Source organism: Sciurus vulgaris (genome assembly GCF_902686455.1).
Source record: "Sciurus vulgaris genome assembly, chromosome: 11".
Lineage (NCBI taxonomy): Eukaryota > Metazoa > Chordata > Mammalia > Rodentia > Sciuridae > Sciurus > Sciurus vulgaris.
Genome location: NC_136472.1, coordinates 124995999 through 125017371, shown reverse-complemented (window position 1 = coordinate 125017371; position 21373 = coordinate 124995999). Strand labels below are relative to the sequence as shown.

At 41.1% G+C, this 21373-nt stretch overlaps 1 protein-coding gene across 1 annotated transcript in view; it reads left to right on the top strand.

The window, feature by feature from the left end:
* The first annotated feature begins 8080 nt into the window (after positions 1-8080).
* ARHGAP32 (Rho GTPase activating protein 32) overlaps positions 8081-21373 on the top strand; it is a 288492-nt gene continuing 275199 nt past the window's right edge. Inside the window, exon 1 of the mRNA XM_079104113.1 lies at positions 8081-8399. The gene's annotated coding sequence lies outside the window, so the exon portion shown is untranslated. The remainder of the gene's footprint in view (positions 8400-21373) is intronic.

Genomic DNA, 21373 nt, shown 5'->3' with positions numbered 1-21373 from the left:
TAGAATTTTCTACACAGTTCATCTCAAGTTGCCTGGGAAACCTCACATCTACTGCATTCAGTGTTAGAAACATAGGTTAAATTCTCATCCAGTATGTATTTTGAATATAGCAGGAAAACACAGATGTTTTAGACTTTCTGAGCTACATTAAATTCTGGAAACTGGAAGCTATAAAAGACAAAATCGTGGGAGGGGAATTGTAGAGAGCACCCTGGGAAAGCAGCAGCTCCAGAGTTGAGTGACCTCTCTTTGATCTCTTGCTTTCCCAAGTCACTTTCCCATGCATTTCCTCAACGCTGGCTTCAGTTCTTTAGATCTAATAAAAGGCTTTGGGGTTGGGAGCATCACCACGTGTCTGAGTAGAGTGCTGATTCAGGAGAGCTCTGAGGGAGGAGTGGAGCATTCCATGTGTTTACAGTAAAATCTGTGTGTGTGTGTGTGTGTGTGTGTGTGTGTGAGAAAGAGAGAGAGAGTGTCTGTTTTCTCATGAGCAGTAAGAACATCTCATGACTATTACAGCCAACAATGGGAGATTTAGCTTCTTCCAAGTCACTTCGATGAAGCACATACTCCAAAGTAGCATGCTTCCTGGGGATAGAGTTTCAAAAAGTTCCTACACCCTACTCCTTTTCCAGACAGTCTGCTGCACCTTAAAGATCTCATTGGAGAAATGTAATCTACCCTGTTTGTACATTAATGCTTTCTTGAACCTCCACATAATTTTGCTTTATAGGAAGCAGAATTAAGCCAATTGCAACAGCACATGCCTGTAATCCCAGCCACTTAGGAGACTGAGGCAGGAGGATTGCAGGTTCAAGGCCAGCCCTCAGCATTAGCAAGACCCTGTGACAAAATGAAAACTAAGAAATGCTGGAGATGTAGTTCAGTTGTAGAACACTCTGGGTTCAATTCTCAGTATGGGGGTGGGGAGAAGCAGAATTAATACTTTATACAAATATTTACTTTTTAATGCTATTCCTTTCATTTTCTGGACCAGGTTCACATTTGACTATAAAATGGATTGTGTAAACTTGGATGACTTTATGGGTTGTTTTGTGTGTTTGTGTGTTAATTAGCTTTCTGTTGCTGTGATAAAATACTTGAATAACAACCTAAAGGAGGAAAGGTTTATTTTGGCTCATACTTTCAGTCCATGGTCACCTGGCTCTATTGCTTTTAGACCTGTAGAAAGCTGAAACATCATGATGAAAGGACATGGTGGAGCATATCTGGTTATGGCAGCCAGGAAGCACATAGAGAGGAAGAGACTGGGAATGAGATACAGTTTGAAGGACACACCTGCAAGGACCTACTCTCTTCAACCACCTCCCACCTCCTACAGTTTCTACCACCTCCCAATATTCATTCAGCTGTGAGTCTATCCATGTAATCTACTGATGATATCAGAGCCATCATGATCCAATTACTTTCCCATCTTTGAATATTTCTGTATTGGGGATGTTCCAGATCCAAACCTTTACAGTCTGTTTTCTTTTGATATAATGAAATAACTGAGGCTGGGGAATTTGTAAAGAAAAGAGGGTTATTTGTCTCATAGTTTTGGAGGCTGAAGGTCCAAATAGCATGTGCTGACTCTAGCACTCCACTGCCATTGTATCACATGACAACAGATGGCATCATGGTGAGAATGGATACTAGCAGGAGAGAGAGCCAGGAAAGGTGGCACTTGTCTGTAATCCCATCATCTCAGGAGGTTGGGGCAGGAAGATTGCCAGTTCAAAGCCAGCCTCAGCAACTTAGTGCAGCCATAAGCAACTTAGAGAAACCCTGTCTCAAAATAAAAAATAAAATGTGGCTCAGTGATCGAGCACTCCTGGGGAGCAGGCTCACCCTCTAATAATCACTTGCACTTAAGAGGACTAACTCAGGTTCCCATGAGTGTTATTTTAATCCCTTCCAAGGACAGTACCCGCAGTGACCTAACTAACTCTCACTGGGCTTTGCCTCTTTAACTCTCTCACTAGCCAGGCATGTTGGTATACACCTGTAGTTCCAGCTGCTCAGGAAGCTGAGGCAGGACTCACAAGCTTGATAACAGCCTGGTTAGGCAACAGAGAGAGACTTCATCTTAAAAAAAAAAAAAAAAGTCCCATCACCTCACCTCTTAACTTTGTGACACTGGGGGCCAAGCTTCTAATACATGAAACATGGGGGACACAATTAAATCATATCCAAATCGTAGCACTTTGCTATCTAAATTTTTTTCTGATAATTTCAGAGATGCTGAGTGATTTAGAAATGCTGATTTTCATTAGTGTTTAGATATAATTTAAAAGATTTTTTCTTCCTGATTCTCAAATTCTAGACAAAAAAAAGGGAACCATAGTAATCACTGTTAATTTCCAAATTTTCTTTCTTCCAAAGCATTTTCATAATAATTAAATCATTCTACCTTTATGATACTCACTCAAGAAGAAAGAGAGAAAGCCCATTTTATAGATGGAAACCCAACTTATGACTTATGAAAATTTACATGGTGGGGCAAAAAAAAAAAAATGAAAGGTAAGTTTTGCATTTCCTAAAATTTACCATATTCCTTTACAACATGGTGATTATTTCGTTTAAGAATGAGAAGGCATTTTACATAATTTAACTTTAATTTTTCTGTCTTTACTTCTATAAATCAAGTCTAATTGCAAGGTGAGACTTTTGATCTTATCCTATAAGCATTAAATTACCCATTAACTATATGCCTCTCTTTGCTAAATCTTGATATTTTCTTAGATTTTCAGGATAGTTTGTTTTGATTTGATTTGGAGTGAATTCCTGTTTGTAATAAGTATAAAGATAGATCCATAGCAATAAGCACCAGCAGATAAGAAGTGAGCAAATAAATTTTGTATCCTGGTAGTACCATTTATTTACTCATTCATTGATATGAATACAATGGTGAATAAACAAAGTTCCTGCCCTTATGGACCTTATATTTTACTGAGAGAGACAAATAATAAATATTGACTACACAACTTAATTCCATGGTCATAAATGCTGTGGGAGAGAAAAAAAGCAGAGTAAGTGAACAGAGAAGGCAGATCTATTTTAGGTATAGTGAGTCAGAAGGTTAATTTAAAAGTGTGAAAGGTGAGGTGCACCTTGCAGATTTGAGGAAAGGTAGGAGGTGGTTGTGGTTGGAGCAGAATGAATGGCAAAAGGTAAAGATTAGAGAGGTGAGCAGGGCTGAAGGGACTGGAAAGATCAGGGAAAGGACTTTGGATTTTATTGTAGTGTGGTTAAAAGCTCAGAATCCTACAGGGTTTTAAGCAGGGGGAATGATATTTTCAAAGTAATGTTTTAAAAACAAATTCTTTGGTAGCCATGTTGAGAATAGACCACAGAGAGTAAAGAATGGAAACAGGGAGATCACTGTAGGGCCTTTTGTAGTCACACAGGAGAATGATCATAGGGACAGATGTGGTGTGCATAGCTAAGAGGGAGAGAAAAGATTGAGTTAGGGTTTTGTGTGTGTGAGAGAGAGAGAGAGAGAGAGAGAGAGAGAGAGAGAGAGAGAGAGAGAGAGTGAGTAGGGCTTTACTGAGAACCGAACCCAGGTTTTAGCACATACTAGGCAAGCACTTTACCACTGAGCTACATTCCCTAGCCCTTTCTTTCTTTCTTTTTTTTTTTTTTTTTCTGCAGTGCTAGGGATTGAACCCAGGGCCTTGTGCATGTGAGGCAAGCACTCTATCAACTGAGCTATCTTCCCAAACCTGCTAGCCTTTTCTATTTTTTGATTTTGAGACAGCATCTTGCTAAGTTGTCCAGGCTGACCTTGAACTTGTGATCCTCCTGCCTCAGCCTCCTGAGTAGCTGGGATTATAAGCATGCTGCTTGACTTGGTTTCAATTTTGAGGATAGAACTGGAAGGATTTGCTGTTGAAATGAATATGGTGGTTGAAAGAGGAATTTTAGTCATTAGATGGGCAAGACTTGGAGGAAGCAATTTTGGGGTTATTTTGAATACGGGCAGTCAAGAGTTCTGTTTTAGACACATTAAGTTTGAGTTATCCAAGTGAAAATGTCAGCGAGGCTGCTGGATATATGAGCCTGCAGCCCTGGGAAGAGATTGGGGTTAAAAGTATACATACATCAGTGAGTGGAGGCTATTTGAAGTCAGGATGGAAGAGATCGTGGCAGGATGGGAATGTAGAAAGACAATAGGAAGGGCCCAAGGTGAGAACTCATGGGCAATCAACCTTTAGAATTCTGGAAGAGGAGAAGGATTTAGTGGAGGAGCCCACAAAGCAGCTGAAGGATTAAAAAACAGACGTGTAGATAGGTACAACTGTTGTTATAGTTTAAAGATGGAAACAAATTCTTCATGGAAGAATAATCAAAAGTTCTTAAGTATTGTGATAGAGGCTAATAAACCAAAATGTGTTGGGGAGAGGAGAAAAAATGGAAAGTTTATCATTTCAATGAACATACCACTGATTTGTCAAATCTCAGTGAACAGGACTACTAATGTTTCTTAAAATGCTGTCCAATAGTAGTTTTGTTGTTGTTTTAAAGGGTTCAATGTTTAGAGAGGCTACGCCTTGGTTATTAGCTAGGAGAATGCTACAGAGAGACAACATGTCTTTTTCCTCAAAAACCTTTTTTGTTGTCCTGTTTTATGGGGGTACAATATTAAGCTCTCCCCTTGGTGGGGGCAGGGAGAGGGGCATGGCAGGAAGCAAGGCAATGCCAATTGTCACTTTGGGAAAATTCTTTACTAAATCTGATCCACTCTCAGCAACTTATTTTTCTTTTCAGTTTGGGGTATAAATAAGCTTCCTCTTTCTCCCTCCCTCAATTCCCAGACTCTCTGAAAGTCAAGGTTAGGTAAGTGTTGCAGTCATTTGTGTAGCTGCCTTCCTGGCTGGCTCAACTTGTCTGCACCGTGATGCTACTTCAGTGCCTACAGGGGACTGCAATGCAACAGATCTGAGATGCGGGGAATGAGCCCAGCTGCCACCTCCTGGAAGATGACAGTGCCAAGGCTGAGAAAGGAGGCCAGACTGAGGCCTCCAACAGCTTCAGAGGGTGGGGGGAGTTTATCCTCTTTCCTGCCCTTCACTTTGTAAATATTGAATCAAACCATTAACAGGTAGCAAATTCAGTTACTTAGCAGTATTTTATGGTTGAACAGACGTTTTCTTTTTTAGGGGATGTTGCAATTTTTGTGATTTATGAATTTAATCACTGAGGGTGTTATTAGGACAGAGGTAATTGATTACAAACATCTGAAACATCAAGGTCAGATGGCTGCAGAGTTGCCTAGCAATTACAACCTTGAGTTTATATGCAAGGTTAGCAGCAGTAAGTACTGATTCATAGGACATTTGGATAGTTCTATCCCAGGAGAGGGAGTGCTGGCTCAGAACAGATTAAGGAGTATCAACACCCTTGAACTTGCTTAAACACCTCTGGCATTTGGAAAACACATGTGCAGTACATTTGTTCTTTCTCTGAACTACATATAATATAAACAGTGGGATAGTTACCAAAATGTTTTTAGGGTCTAACCCAAAATATCTGTATCATCCAATGTATACATCATATGGTTTGGATTGTGAATGTCACCAATAGACCTAAATGCTGAAGGTTTGGTTACCAGCCTGTGGTGCTTTTGGGAGATGGCAGAATCTTTAGGAGGTGGGGCCTAGTGGAATGAAGTTAGGTCATGGGGGTATGTCCTTGAAGGGGATACTGAGACACCAGTCCGTTCCTCCCTCTCCTCTTTGTCTTTTGTTTCCCTGTCTCCATGAGATGAACAGCTTTGCTATAACACAGGTTCCCTGCAATGATGTTCTGCCTTTCCTCCAAAAACAATAGTGCCAACTGACCTTGGGAACAATGAGCCAAAATAATTCTTTTCTCTCATAAGTTGAATATCTCAGGTATTTTGTCATAGTGATGGGAAGTTGACTGATACAGAAATCCTAGCTCCTTTATTTATTACTCACCTCTACCACCTGAACCATTTAACATTCAGTAGTTGCAGCTAAGTTTCAGGATTTTATCGCAAAACTTTGGGATGTGAATGAAGTCTTTTCAAAAATAATGCAATATCATGATCTTAACTGAGAGTAGCCAAGAGACTGCAGTCTTTGGCAAAACTTGTTTTCCATAGTGATGTGCTTTCTATCCCACACAGACCTCCTCTTAGTATCACAGGATATTTGCAGGTAATGTTTACCAAACCTGGAGAATGACACAAGCTACCAAATACACACTTGTTGCTCTAAGGCAGAGATGGCTCTATGACCCAAGGGTAAACCCCATGGTGCTGCTGCATTAGATAAAAGAATACTTTTTAAACTATGGTCTTATGTTGAAGTTCTCCAGTTTTCATTGTTTACCTTGGTGTTTCTCTCTCTCTCTCTTTTTGGGGGGTGGTACTGGGGATTGAACACAGGAGTACTCAATCATTGAGCCCAATCCCCCACCCTATTTTGTATTTGATTTAGAGACAGGGTGTCACTGAGTTGCTTAGAGCCTTGCTTTTGCTGAGGCTGGCTTTGAACTCACTGTCCTCTTGCCTCAGCCTCCCAAGTCACTGGGATTGCAGGCATGCAACATGCCTCCCCCCCAACTCTTTATCGCTTAAGAAGTATCACAAAGACCCTTATGCATCCCAAATGCATCTATTTGCCGTAGAAGGTTGAGATGCAGTTATTGCACTTATTGAAAGTTGGTCTCTATATTTTTCCCATCCCAGTTTGGGTCTCATTCTATTTCTTCTCTAGTTCCATGTTAGAAAACATGCAGATTCTTGGTCTGTAAAGAAATTTTGGTTATACTGAAACTGGCAGATTATTGTTCATGTTCACTCCCAAACTTGTCTTCAGAATGTGGTGAAATCCCGGTTTATCATGCTCTTGAAATTTTGCTAACTGTAGTCAAGGCCCTGTTTTATTTTCAACGGCTTCAATAGAAATGAGTAAATGCTGAGTGGACCCAAATCACTGCAGTGACATTAGATGATGCAGTATTTGGAATTAATAGGCTTGAGAATAAGAGTAAATTATATAGGTTAACACCCCTCTTCTCCCCTCAACATTCAGATGCAAAATGAGTCACAAGGATTGAAAGATACATATATAAAAGAAAAAAAAATGGAAAAGGGTAGAATGTCAAGATATCTTTCCTGCATTCTGTCACTCCGATGGTCGTTGCAGGTGGAAGTGCTGCACAGCCTTTGGAGGCTGAACAAAAGGAACAAGAACCAAGGGCAATCCCATCCACAGGCAGGGGGTTTCCTGGAAGCTCCTTCACATGCTTCCAAAATCTCTTTTCAGTATAGCCACGCACATTCAGGTTTGCTATTCTTTCCCCCTTTCTTGTCTTTACTCTCCCTTGATCTGATATGCCACTTTCAATTTTCTGGTCTATAACTCTGAATGGAGAAGCCAACTGCAGGAACTTTAGGCACTTCTCCATCCCGATTCTAAATAATAAGCATCGCGAGTTGATTGCGCACCCAAATGAGCAAGGGAGGGAGAGGCAAAGATCTTCGACTTGCGGCAACGCCCCCCTCTCCTCCCCGGTGCAGCAACAGTATTCTGGGGTCAGCTGGGAGTGGAGAGGAGCCACTGCCGTAGTCTCTGAGGACGCCTTTCCCTGATGTAGCCGGTGCTGCAGGTTTTTTATTTTTGCACCACAGCACGATGCAGAGGCCGAGGCAAAAGACCACATTCGACCCCTGGGGCAGCATCTCATCCCCTGCCCCGCGCTCGGCTCGCTCTGCCACCCCAGCGGGTCACCCTACCCCACCCTGAGGAGGGGCCCCTGCCTGCCCTTCGCCGCCCCCCCGCAGCGCACGTGCGCTCCAGGGACAACAGCAGGCGAGGCCTTGGCGCGCCCCCGCCTCACGGCCGCGCGCGCGCTCCGCCCGCCCTCCTTGCGCGTGCTCGTGCCCGCGGCCGCGGCGGCGCGCCTCTTCTCCCGCTGCGGGCGTCGCGGGTGCGGGAGGAGGCGGAGCGGAGGAGGCGGAGGCAGGGCGGGCGGCGGGCTCCGGCGGGGGCGCGCGCCGGCCAGCGGGGCGGGGGCGGCCGGAAGGCGTCGGGGTGAGGGGCTCTGGAGCCCGAGAACCCGCGTCCCCCGGGGCTGGTCCGCCGCGGGAGGGCGAGCGCGGTGCGCGACGGAGGTGGGGACTTCGAGGCCGCGGCCGGGAGCCCGGCTCCCCCGCCCCCGAGCCTGACGGGTGGCGAGGCGGGATGCGGCTCTGGCGCTGGGGGCGCCCGGCCGAGCCCCCGCGGCGGCCCTGGGCGGCCAGGCTCTAGGCGCACGGCGTCGGCGCGGCGGGCGGAGGGCGTGCGGCCCGGCCCGCGGAGGGCAGACACGGAGCGGCGAGCGGGGCGCAGCGACGCCGCGGCGCGGCGGGGCCGCGGGGCTCGGTAAGGCGGGGCGCGGGCGGGCCGGGGGCGCCGGTGACGTGGGCTGGCGCCGCGGGGAAGGCTGCGGGGGCCATTCTTTCTCTCTCAGAAAAAATTCTTTTTCAAGTAGAGCCTCCCGATCGAATGTTCGTGAGGGACCGTCTCGGGTTTCTCCTCGTTCCTCCTCCCCGGGACTCTTCTCCCGGCCTCCTGGGGCGCTCGGGGCTGCGGGCCCACGGCCTCCCGCGCTCGCATCCCGCGTTTCCTCACGGCCTCAGCGAGCGCGGCGTTGGGACGGGTGCCTGGCCTGCTGCAGTGCTCTGCGCCCCAGGCTGCAGTCGGCAGTAGCCGCGACTCCCCGGGAATGGCTCAGGGCGGGCCTTGGGGACCCGGGCGCTCCCCAGGAGCCCCGGCGCGAGCGTTCCTCCGGGCTGTCCACCGTCCACAGCGCAGGTCCCGGCCCCCGTGTGCGCGGGGGCAGCTGGGCGGGATGTCTGCTCCCCAGGACTCCGGTGGAGTTTTCCCTCTTATCTTTCCAATTGGCTGAAGTTGGCGCTACATGTTGGACGATAGTGATGACTTAGTGCCTTTTTTCCCCTTGACTTCCCCTGCCACCCCTGCATGGTGTCTTTCTCATTTTGTTGACTAGATTAAATGTTTGTTTCAGATTTTCATAAATGGCACACAAGACAAGGTAGGGAGAGAAAGTCGGACTTGATTTCTTAGCCTTAGTCTGCCTCTGGATCCTGTATAACCTCGCCTTCTAGGGCTGAAGCTTAGAGGAGGAGGAGGGGGGGGTAGAGGCCCAGAGCAGGATGCTTGGGATGCAGTTTAATAGTTATTTTTTAGGAAATAGAACTTGGATAATTATAATTTTGATCTTACACTTGGAATTAAAATCAGCTTGTAAAATGCTTGGAGCACTGCACGATGCTACATGGATAACTAGAAGCTGGGCGGTGGCATTGTTGTCAGCATCTCTTTTATTTTCCATTCTTTCAGAGTCTTATTTGGCACAGATTTAGACCTTTTAAGTAAGTCTGAATGGGAATAACTTTACCAATACCTTGGTTGCTTTTGAAAAGGTGGTCTGTATATTTTTGTGTGAAGAAGAAAAAGCAAATGGTGGCATAGTACAGGGTTTCTGAAAATACACAGATGTAGTTTGATTCAGAAATTGGATCTTTTTGTGATATTTTTGAGTAGTGATGTATTTTTTCGTATTGAGTGAATTGAAGTCCAACTCTGAGTCCGCATTTGTTCCTTGGACTTAGGTGTGAAGGAAATAGAAACAATAATTGCTGTTACAACTTCAGAGTTTTCCAAGCACTCCTTGGTGTGTATTCTTTTTCATAGGGCTATTTGTGAAGTTGAGGTATTATGATAATGTGATTTCCAGTTTCAGGAATGAACATGTGGACATAAAATTGGACATTTGGTGATGTTTTATACAACAAGGATCTGTAATGGTGTGACGTTGGAATTGTGTTTAAGCCAGTTGTTTTCCTACCATGTCACTTTAGCAGTCATGGGATAGAGCAGCACTTTGGACAGAGACTTGTCCAGACAGCTAGGGTGGCAGCCCAGTTTACTTAGGATCCTGTACATGGAGGTGGGGGACAGGGTGAAGTAGTGGGGCAGAAAAGATGTAAGTGGGACAGAGAGGAAACACTAGTTGAAATGTTCTGTAGTTATATAACTGTTTTGTTTTCCAGGGAGAAACTAAGAACCAGTGAGGTAGGCTCAACTGTCATTAGAGCCTTTGATGTTGGTTTGAATTCCAGTAGTAGTTTTGTTCCTTTTATTTCCTTTACCCAGTCCCACATCATTTTCCAGTGACCAGAAATTTCTCTGCAGTTGGGCTGAGACTTTAAAGGCATTAAATTCTTCTCTGCTATCACTTTTTTCTCTCGCTCTCTCTTTCTTTCTTTTTGGTGCTACAATTTAAGATTTTTGTTGCTTGTTCTTTCTTTGGATGACTTATTCAGTAGTGTTTTCCCTTCCCAAGCTGACCTGGACATAGTTATTTGCTCAGTGTACATATAGACTGTTGCCTATAGATGCATTTAATAAATGTTAGGCACTAGTAGCTGTTTTCATTATGATGACTGTAGTAGCTAAAGAAAAATAAAATGTATCATAATTGTGTTTTTAAAGGCTAAAACTAGCATCCTTGAGAAATTTTAGATTCTAACCCATGAATATGTAATCTGATGTCTATGGAAGTGGTCAAGAGGCAGCCAGGACTTGAAGTTGGGCTGTGTTTGGGGTTCTATCACTTCATAGATGAGTGTACCTTCCCTGGGCACCCCTGAGCACATCTTTGCCATTTCTGAACTTGTTTTCCTTATCTATAAAATAGGGTTGAGAAAGCTTGCATTGTCTCCTCATACTGTTGTGCAGGATCAGACAATAGTAAGAATGTGGAAATGCTTTGTATAGCTGTTTTCATCTGTGTAAGATAGTACTGTCCTTACATATAAACTTGGTATTGAACACAGTCTTATTTCACTTGGCAAATTGGCCTGGTAAACTCTCTTATTTATTTATTTTTGCAGGGTAGGGTATAGAATCCAGGTCTCATGCCTGCTAGGCAAGCACTCAACCACTGAGCTATATCCTTGGTCCTTGGCAAGCTGTCCTAAATGTTAACAACAATTTAAAAATGTAGCTAAGGGACTAGAATGTGTTAGATTTTTTCCAGTTCCAAAATTTTGTGATTTTTATCATTATTGATAAAATTCTTATACCTACAGTTTTAGAATCTTGGAATTTTCAGTTATTTTGGAGCAGGACAAATTTATTGAGATTTTGAGCTTCTTTAAAGTATCAGTTGAAAATACCCAAGGAGGTTACAAGATAAGATTTGTGAGTGGCAAAAACTATTTTTTATTTGTCTGCCTTATTTAGGCTGGGGTTGGCTAAATATAGGATGCAGACCTGAATGGCCCGTGAGCTAGGAATGATTTAAAAAATTTTAAGTGGTTGAAAAAACTCAAGAGTAATATTTCTTGATGTACACATTATGTGAAACTCCAGTGTTTGTGTCCTTAAGTAGAGTTTTATGGGGACAGAGTCACACTTACTTGTTTTTGTTGTCTATGGCTACTTTGGTTTCCAGCAGACTTGAGCACGCTTGACAGAGACAGCATGGCCTGGAAAGCCTAAAATATTTATTATCTGGTCCTTGACAGAAAAAAATTTGTCGACTGTGATTTAGGACTTCAGATATTTTGCTTAATTAGAACACATAGTGTTTCTTGTCATAGCATTATAAAGTTAAGGGCTGTGGAAAGGTACTGATTTTTACTTTGGAACCAGAGAGAATTGGATTAAAATGCTAGCTGTGATATTTATAAACTTTGGTCCTGGACAAGTTATTTTGGTGCTTCAGGTACCTTCATTGTTATCAAGGGAGAACAGTACCTTAGAATGTCATAGTGAGGTTGAAGTGAAACATGTCAAGGCTTAACAAAATACCAGGCATCTAGTAAGCACTCAGTAAGTGACGCATGATGATTGTAAATTCTAGTCTAAAAGCATGCCTGAAGTATTGTATACTCCTCAGCCGAGTAGTATGCTACTTGTTCTGAAATTTTCTCCTTTACTGAAACCTTTTGTTTAGTTAATAGCTAATAATTGGAATAGCTTGAGAAATTTCCTATATGTTATACTCTGTATTTACTAAATACGTATGTATTTCAGATAATTAATAATGAGGGAAAAGATACTTCTATTATTCATAGATTCTGGTTCTTGGTAATTTCCTGGTAATAGTCTTAAGTTTGCAGGGTAAGTTTAAATATCACTTCTATTTTGGTACTGGCTGTTTTTCTCTTTCTTTCTTTCTTTTTTTTTTTAATTGAGAAAAATGTGGGAAAAACCTGTTTTAATTTGACCAAGTTTAGATAACCTTCCCTGTATGTGTAATACACTCTTAAGTCTTCCTTATGATTTGCATTAACATCTCTGGAACATCCTCTTTAGAGTTGAAATTATAAAAGCTATTTTTTCCCCCCAATGGTAGGCATAGTTTACTATTTACAGACTTTGATGGTGAGCTGCTTTTTCAACTATTTGGCTTAAATTACTTTACATTTGAGAAATTTGGTGTGCTGCTGGATCTCAGATGCTGGTTTATTTAATCCCAAAGGAAGAGTGAGCAAATAAAAAAAAGGCCATTGTTCTGACTGAATTAAACAAAACAGAATTGGGGTCCTTATGACTCTTGTAGGCCTATAAATTGTGTGGATATATGGCTTTGGATGATGCTTAAATTCTGTGAGATGATCTCGGGAGGTAGGAGAGGGTGTTAAATTCCCACACTGTCCTTGGTGGAACAGTAGGTTGGAGATGGAGGTGACCTTTCGAATAACCATAGAGTCCTACACCAGAAAAATACAAGACTCTAATTGTTGCCCTTCAAAAAAGGAGAGACCTAAAGAAAACTCACCTCAAGATGAGACTGCATGTTCTTTGAGGTTAAAAAGAAATAAAACCAGAGGTTTCCTATCTGGACATATGAAAGTTGAACAAGGATATTCCCTAAGGTAGTAAAATGTAGAATTGGATAAAGTAGATAACTACATATTTTCAGTATACTTAGACAAGGGGGCTTCCCTGGGTATTTAAGAGAAAGAGGGGTGCAGGTAAAAGGAAGTGAGAAATGGGTGTTTTTAAATTTCTCATGAGAAGGACATGTACTAGAATATTGGGAGTGGATGTAAGATCTAGATTTTTAGGAATGTCCAATTATTTTCCTTATGGCTCTCTGTCTTTTTGTTAGTATATTTTATACCTTGAATTGTCATATCCATTAACATTGGAGGTTGCAGGGATGGAAAACATAGGAAATACATGGAAGTGTTACTGTGTGTTCAAATTGTCTATATAGGCACCATAGTCAGAGATATTCCTCCATTTGTCCTAAAACAGTAAAATTTTTATTTTCTGGAGTTTAGCCTCATGGTTGTGGGTAGGCTATTCAGCAGCACTGTTTTTATTCCCTTGTGTTTATAATTCCTGTTCTTCTTTTCATTGGAAAGATAAGTAGTCAAAAGGACTCTTGCTGGGGCGCTGTGCTGCATGCCTGTAATCCCAGTGACTCTGGAGGCTGTGGAGGGAAAATGCTGAGTTCAAAGTCAGCCTTAGCATAAAAGAGGCGCTAAACAATTCAGTGAGACCCTGTCTCTAAATAAAATACAAAATAGGGCTGGGGATGTGGCTCAGTGGTCATGTTCCCCTGAGTTCAATCCCTGGCACCTCCACAAAAAAAGGGCTCTTAAGATGAGTAGCATTTTCATTAATTTTGAAGAACATACCTTGTGAAGTTCAGTAATTACCCAGAATATAAAGGCAGACCGAAAAAAAGTAATTTTTAATAGGAATAGGAATTTTGAACCTGGGACTGGAGGACCTGGATGTTTGTCTTGGCTGTGCTATGAATAGTCTATGACTTAAGACAAGTAATTCATCTCTCTGACTCTCATTTTCCTCATATATAAAATGAATGGTCAGACTGGAGGTCTCTAAGGTCCCTTCATGTTTCAACATTATTATCATCATCATTTTGTCTGTGATGTTGGGGATCGAACTCAGGGTCTCATGCTTGCTAAGCGAGTGCTCTATTATTGATCTATACCCCTGCCCTACTACTCCAAAATTCTGGTTTTTTTTTTTTTGGTAGTACTGAGGATTAAACCCAGGGGTACTTTCCTACAAGCTACATCCCCAGCCCTTCTTTAATATTTTATTTTGAAATGGGGTCTTCCTAAATTGCCAAGGATGGACTCAAATTGAGCTGCTGAGATTATAAGTGTGTGCCACTGTGCCTGGCTGAGTTTTTAAAAATGCATTTGCATTTTCTGTTGTTCTACCTAAGAAGATCCTGACAGGACTTGCTCATTGTTTTTAATCCAGTGGTCATTCACATTCAGCAGCAATCCTGACCCCATTTAGAATGAGGGGAACCAAATCTCTCTTCTCTTTTTAAGCATTGGGGTTTGAATGCAAAGGAACTTTACCACTGAACTACATTCCCAGACCTTTTTTATTTATTTATTTTTTGAGACAGAGTCTCACTGAGTTGCCAAGTCTGATCTTGAACTTGTGATCCTCCTGCTTCAACTTTTCAAGTTGCTGGGATTACAGGGGTGAGCCACTGCATCTAGCTCCACATTTCTTTTATCAGTAGCAATTGAGTACATCTGTGTATCTTTATGCCATGCTGAATGTGGTGGAAAATAGATATGAAAGAAGGTGCCATTGAGTCTCTGCCCTTGGGAGGTGTTTATTTGATTAGGATGATAAAACTATATTAGGAAAAAGAATATTACAAAATAGTAGATAGGGAGACAGTTGAATTAATCAGTAGTTTGAGGATTTGGGATATACTACTGGAGAGGAGTCTTTTGTGGTCTTGTGAGTTTGAACGTATACAAGATGAGTTTGTAGACTGTCTCTGAAATTTGATCATTCTCTCTTTGACAGAAGCAACAGTTCTGAATCAACCTGTTGGTATGCAGCCTAAGTGAGAATGCTCCATCATGGCCACATTTTCATACTCATTTTGTGTCATTGCTTGATTTACTAGATGGAAGGAAAAGGCTACATATTTCAATTTAGTAGAAATATGTTCAAGGGGCATCCTTTCTTTTGAAAAGTCAAGCATGTAAGACCCTGAGGCAATGAAAAGTGCCTGGATCTCATTCTTTCTTACTTTTTAGGGCTTTCAATCCTGCAATTATTTATTTCTTAAATTATCATTCTGTTTATTGGATCATCTCTTGTAGCAGGCACACATGGCTTGTGTTACAGGTAGTGTGATAACTGATTGTCCACTAGATGCTATTGCCCACAGATTCACTCAGGCTTTATTTGAGGGAATAAATAAAGACTACATCATTTAGTTAGAGTCTACATTTCCTAGTCTTTCTCTTATAGTTGGATGTGGCCATGTGACTCAATTCTGGATAAATGGATGTAAATGGAAGTACTGTGTGAGATTTCTGGGTCATGGCCTTAGAAAGAAAATAATTTACTTCTACTTCCTCTGTCCCTGTTTAGTGATGAGAATATAGGATGTTAACATGGTGCTAGGTCCTGTTACTGTACCTTCTAGGTGAGAGCAGGACTCCAGAGGGAGATGAGTGAAAACAGTAGGTTCTTGGATAATCTATTGCTCATTTTCTCTGGGCAGTTAAGTGAGAGAGGGATAAAATTCTGTCATCAGATTCTGATACTTTAATTGAATAAGTTAATCATCATCCTGTCCTCCAATTATGACCCTTTCAACTACTGCTCAATTCCTTTTTTTTTTTTTTTTAAAGCTTTTAAAATGTTTTTATTTTTTTCATACGGGGGATTGAACTGAGGGGTGTTTAACCACTGAGCAACATCCCATCCCTTTTTATTTTTTATTTTGAGACAGGGTCTTGCTGTGTTGCTTAGGCCTCACAAAGTTGCTGAGGCTGGCTTTGAACTTATGATCCTCCTTTTTCAGCACCCCTCCCTGCCCCCAGCTGCTGGGTCCTTCTTTTTTATATTTTGGCAGCAGAAATTTTCCAGAGTTGTTTCTGTTTGCTCTCTCTCCTTCCTCACCACTAATTCTCTCTTTGGCCTGATCCATTTGAGGTCTTGTTCTGCTACTCTGCTGAAATTGTTTTTGCTTTTTAAAAATGTTTTTGTAGTGCTGGGGAACCCAGGGCCTTGTGCATTTGTTACTGAGTTACATTCCCAGCTTCTGAAATTGTTTTTAATCAAGGGTACAATCTTGCCTGAGCTAGTGGCCATTTATTTCAGTGTCTATGATCTCTCATCAGCATTTTACACCGATTACTACTTCTGACCCCTTAGCTATGCATTTTTTTTTTCTAGATTCTTTTTGTGAGTTTATCTCTACCCACTTCCTTTTGAAAATGTCCCTGGGCTTTCAAGTAATTCACTCGTTTTTATGGTTTCAGAGATCAGTTATATGTGCAAAATGGTTCAGATTCTTGTCTCCAGTACTAATTTTTTCCCTTTGAGTGTTAGGTTTATTCTATTCCATGCCACCTCTTGGGATATCTAGTAGATACCACAGATGTAGCATGAAGAAAACAGAACTATAAGTTCTTCCTTTCATTTATGCTGTCCTCAGCCTCCCTCCTGCCTTCACAATCTTGGTAAGTGGCACCGTCCTCTGCCCACTTGTGGAGGCCAAAACCCCTGGAATCATCCTTGCTTTTTTTCCTTACTCATCTCAGTTAAGTCCAGTCAGCTCCATCTTTAGAATATAAACTGGACCTTACTCCATCTCTCCCTGTCACTGTTAAAACCTAAGCTAATTTCTCTTCTGAAAATCTACCAACAGTCTTCCTTTCCTCTACTCTTTTTTTTTTTTAATAATTTTTTTATTTTCCTCTACTCTTGATGTCATCCTTTCCCTCATTTTCCCAATCACAGGAGCCAAAATAATGTTAATGAGATTTTTACATTCTCTTACTTACTAGCTTCTCACTACACTCTATACTAAAACTTAGAACTTTTTCATGGAAACAAAACCTTCTTCTTGATTATTTGTTAGGTCCTTATATTAGCAATAATCTTCCAGGGGAAGCTTTGTCTTTAAGAGGCATTTGTAACTGTCAGGAGACATTTTTGGTTGTAACAAGTTGGAAGAGGGTGAGTTTCTACTGGCATCTCTCAGAGGCCAGGGAGTGTATTAAGCATTTTACAATGTACAAAACAACCTACAACAGTAAGAATTTGTGTAGTCCAGAATATCAATAGTGTATAAGCTGGTTCCTGGCTTTCTTTTCCAATCTCATCTTTCTCTATCCTCTTTTGTAGTCACACCTATTTTATTTATTTTTTTTGTAGACTTGGATTTTTTTTTTTTTTTTTTTTTGCGGTGCTGGGGATTGAACTCAGGGCCTTGTGCTTGCAAGGCAAGCACTCTACCAACTGAGCTATCTCCCCAGCCCTTGGATTTTTTTTTAAATATTTTTTTGCAGTGCTGGGATTAAATCCAGGGCCTTGTGCATGTTAGGCAAACACTCTACTTCTGAACTATACTTACAGCCCCCTGTAGACTTAAATTTTAGGTTCACAGCAAAACAGAGTAGAAGGTGCAGAGATTTCCCATATATTCTCTGCCCACACACATACATACCTTTATCCTTTATCCACATTTCTCACCAGAGTGGTATATTTGTTACAGTTGATGAGCTTAGATTGACACCCATAGTCCATTTATATTAGGGTTCACTCTTGGTGTTGTATATTCTGTGGGCAAATGTAAAATATCTCACATTTTAGTATGAATAGTTTTACTGGGTAAAAGCCCCCTGTGCTCTGCATGTTCCTCCTTCCATCCCTCCTGTACTCTGATAACCACAGATCTTATTTCTGTTATCTTATCTTGTTTCTGTACTTTTGTCTTTTCCAGACTGTTATATAGTTGGAATCTTATACTATATAGCTTTTTCAAATTGGCTTCTTTCACTTAGTAGGTTGCATTTAAGATTCCTCCATACCTTTTTTTGGCTTGATAGCCCATATCTTTTTAGCACCATATGATGTCCCTTTGCCTGGACACCATAATTTTTCTGTTCACCTATGGAAGGATAACTTGGTTGCTTCCAAGTTTTGGCAAGTATGAATAGAACCAGGATAAGCATCCATAGGCAGGTTTTATGTGGACATAAATTTTCAACTTTTTTGAGTAAATTCCAGGGAGCACAATTGTTGGATCATATGGTAAGAGTATATTTAGTTTTGCAAAAATACTGTGAAGTTACCTTCTCAAGTGGCCATTGCTATCAACAGTGAATGAAAATTCCTTTTGTTCTACATTCTTGTCAGTATTTGTTGTCTGTCCTTGATTCAGCCATTCTAACAGTTGTGTATTGGGTGATATTCTTACTTTCACTTGAATAAGGTAAACACATACTTTTCGTAGGGATATGTGATTGTTATTCCTTTTGCTTAGAATGTATTTATTTATTTATTTATTTTGGCACTGGGATTCAAACCCATGGCCTCATGCATGTCAGACAATTGAGCCACATCCCCAGCCCCCAGAATGTAATTCTTTTAGATCTGTGCATGGTTGCTTTCTTTTCCTTGCAGAGGGGTCTCTTTTCTTTTTTATCTTTTCTTTCCCTTCCCTTCTCTCTCCCTCTCCTTCTCTGTCCCTCATCCCTCCCCTTCTCCTTCCCTGCCTCTCTTTCTTCTTTTCTTCTTTCCTTCCGTCTGGGTGAGCCCTATCTGAGCTACATCTCCAGCTCCTAGAGGTCTTTTTGACTGATTACCTGTATTCAGCACCACCTTATCTCTCTTCCATATCAATTTGTTTTATTTTCTTCATATTTGCTTATTACTTATTTGTGCATGTGTTTAATGTATAATCCCCCTCTCCGTAAGCTTCTCAAGGGCAAGCACCTGTCAGGGTACCTGCTGTATTCTTAGTGTTCTGCCTTAATAAATACTTTTTTTTTTTTTTTTTTTTTTTTTTTTTTAATAAATACCTTTTGATGACAGAAAGGTGACTGAGTCTGTTGTAGGAATAGAACAGGGTGTTTAGTGATCATGGCAACTCAGAGGATCTGATTAGAAGTAATAGAGAAGGTTATAATTTTGTGGAAGGTGGGAAAAATATCTCCACCCTATGAGATAGGGTTGCTTCAGTTTGAAGACTGAAGTACTGAAGTATTTTATTTTGTAGCATGGTGGTATTCACCCTTATTTTTTGTGAGGAGGCAAATAACAAAAGAATCGGCTGATGGGAGTTTTTTTAAGGATGAAAAGTTACTTCAGGGTGTAACTGTGTCTCATACTACTTGTCTCTTTGTGAGATTACCAGATGCCACAGTTTCACAGGCCTCTAGGGAATATGTGGCCTAACCTTTCTCCAGTATATGAATTTTTCCTGCTTAACTTTGGGAGGTGACCACCTATCCTTACTTCTGTATATTAAATTTCTGAAAATAATTTATTCACCTGATAGATCAGGTTTTTTTAAAAAAGGATTCTGATTGTTAAAAAAAATTACTCGTTGTATTAAATTGGAACATACCTCTGGGCATTTCCAACATCAAACAGATTTACTTTATTTTTTGCGAGATAACTATAGATGTCATTTGAAAAATGGCTGGTTCTCATCTTTTCACCAGCCTTTTCTCTTTCCAGGCTAGATGTCCTCATTTTCTTCAATTGTTTCTCATGTGACAGGGTTTTAAATCCTTTTCCAGGCCCATCCCTACCATTTTTGGGACTGGGGCAAGAGTACAAATGGAAGTCCATATGCTATATGTGTGAAAACTTACAAGTTATAAATCAAGCTAAGAAAGATATCCTGTTGCCTGCCTTAACAAATAAAGCTTCATAGTGACCTAGGTTAGAGAGAATTCAGATTCCTGAATTCTGCTTTAGAACAGGGTAAAGTGCAGGGAGTCACCCCCACAGCTCCATATCCTCATCTCTTCTCCAGGCTCCTTACATGTGAGGAACTTCATGGGACCTGCCTGTACATTCCCACGTATCCTTAAGACAGCCGATCTTTAACTGTTGGTCTAAGGTTGTACATATTAGTGGTGGGGATGTCTATCCTCGGAAGAACCAACCCAAGGAAAAGCAGACCTTGGAAGCAGATGGGAAATTTTGGGGTCCTGCTGAAGATGAGGGCATGTAGGCTGCAGATGGGTACATAATTAGGCTCCAAGAACAGCTGGCCTCATGATCAAGGTATAGACAGAGGAAGACCAGACCTCTCTAAAGCTTGAGGTCCAGTGCAGTGTTCTGAATCTGACCCTGTGTACCAGGGTCACTTTTGGGGGAAAATGTTAATTTTTCTCTTGGAGTGCTCCAAATTATAGCTGGCAATTTAGGTAGTGCTTCCTAACTGATGATGCAGATGGGCCAGAAATACTTATTCCCTTAAATCATCAGGGAGGACTGTCAGGGACAGAGTGTCTAGAACTTCTAGGCTGATCAGGTTTGGGCTTTAGCAGGATAACCTATTTACCCCAGGGTGCCTGTACTAGTACTGTCAATTTTGGTATATGTCAGAAGGTAAAAAAAGATTGGAAAATCCTGCTCTAAATTGATATGTGGTGACCCTGCAGATCTCATAGTACCAGGTATTTTATGTACAACTTTAAAAGTATTTTTTTATAAATACTTTTTAGATGTTGATGGACCTTTATTAATTTATTTATATGTGGTGCTGAGAATTGAACCCAGTGCCTCACACATGCTCGGCAAGTGCTCTACCATTGAGCCACAACCCCAGCCCCTGAAAGTATTTTTTATGAACTTTATTTGGCTCACCTGACAATGCTGGAGATGTCAAAGTAGGTTTCGTCCTCTTATTAATGAGGAAATAAATCTAGGTTAAATGATTTTTTTTCTAACAACATAGTCTCAAGTAGGGCAACTGAAACTAGAACTCCATTTTTCTGGCTTTTATTATGGTATATTCTCTCTATTAACCCAAATTATGTCCCTTGTACCTTTACTTATTTATTTATTTTGAACTACTTATAACCTCTGGTTCATTTGGGGACTTGGAGGCAGTTAAATTTTTCAGAACTTTTCTATCCCAACTTCCCTTATAGTCTCCCTTTATCATTAGTTTTTGATCTAAATATTATTAAACTATTATTTTTATGATATGCAACCAATTGATCTAGCATCTTGAAACTTGAGTCTATGTATTACCCATTTTGATAGCTCTCTTCCTTAGATTAGTATTGTATTTAGTTATTACAGTGATATTTGTGTGAAATAATCATTCCAAAGTCATTTTTAAAAGGTTAAATTATTACTAAGGTAGGAAAACAAGCAAAATGTATTTCTTTCATAAATCATTATGATAAAGTTCTGGCAATGTAAATGAAATTCCCTTTCTTTTTATCTAATGCCTCTTTTGTACTAATCTTTACAAATGCTCTTTTAGTTGAACCTTACGTCAACACTGGTTCCATTCTCTTGTAGGAAAGGAACTAGGCTCAGAG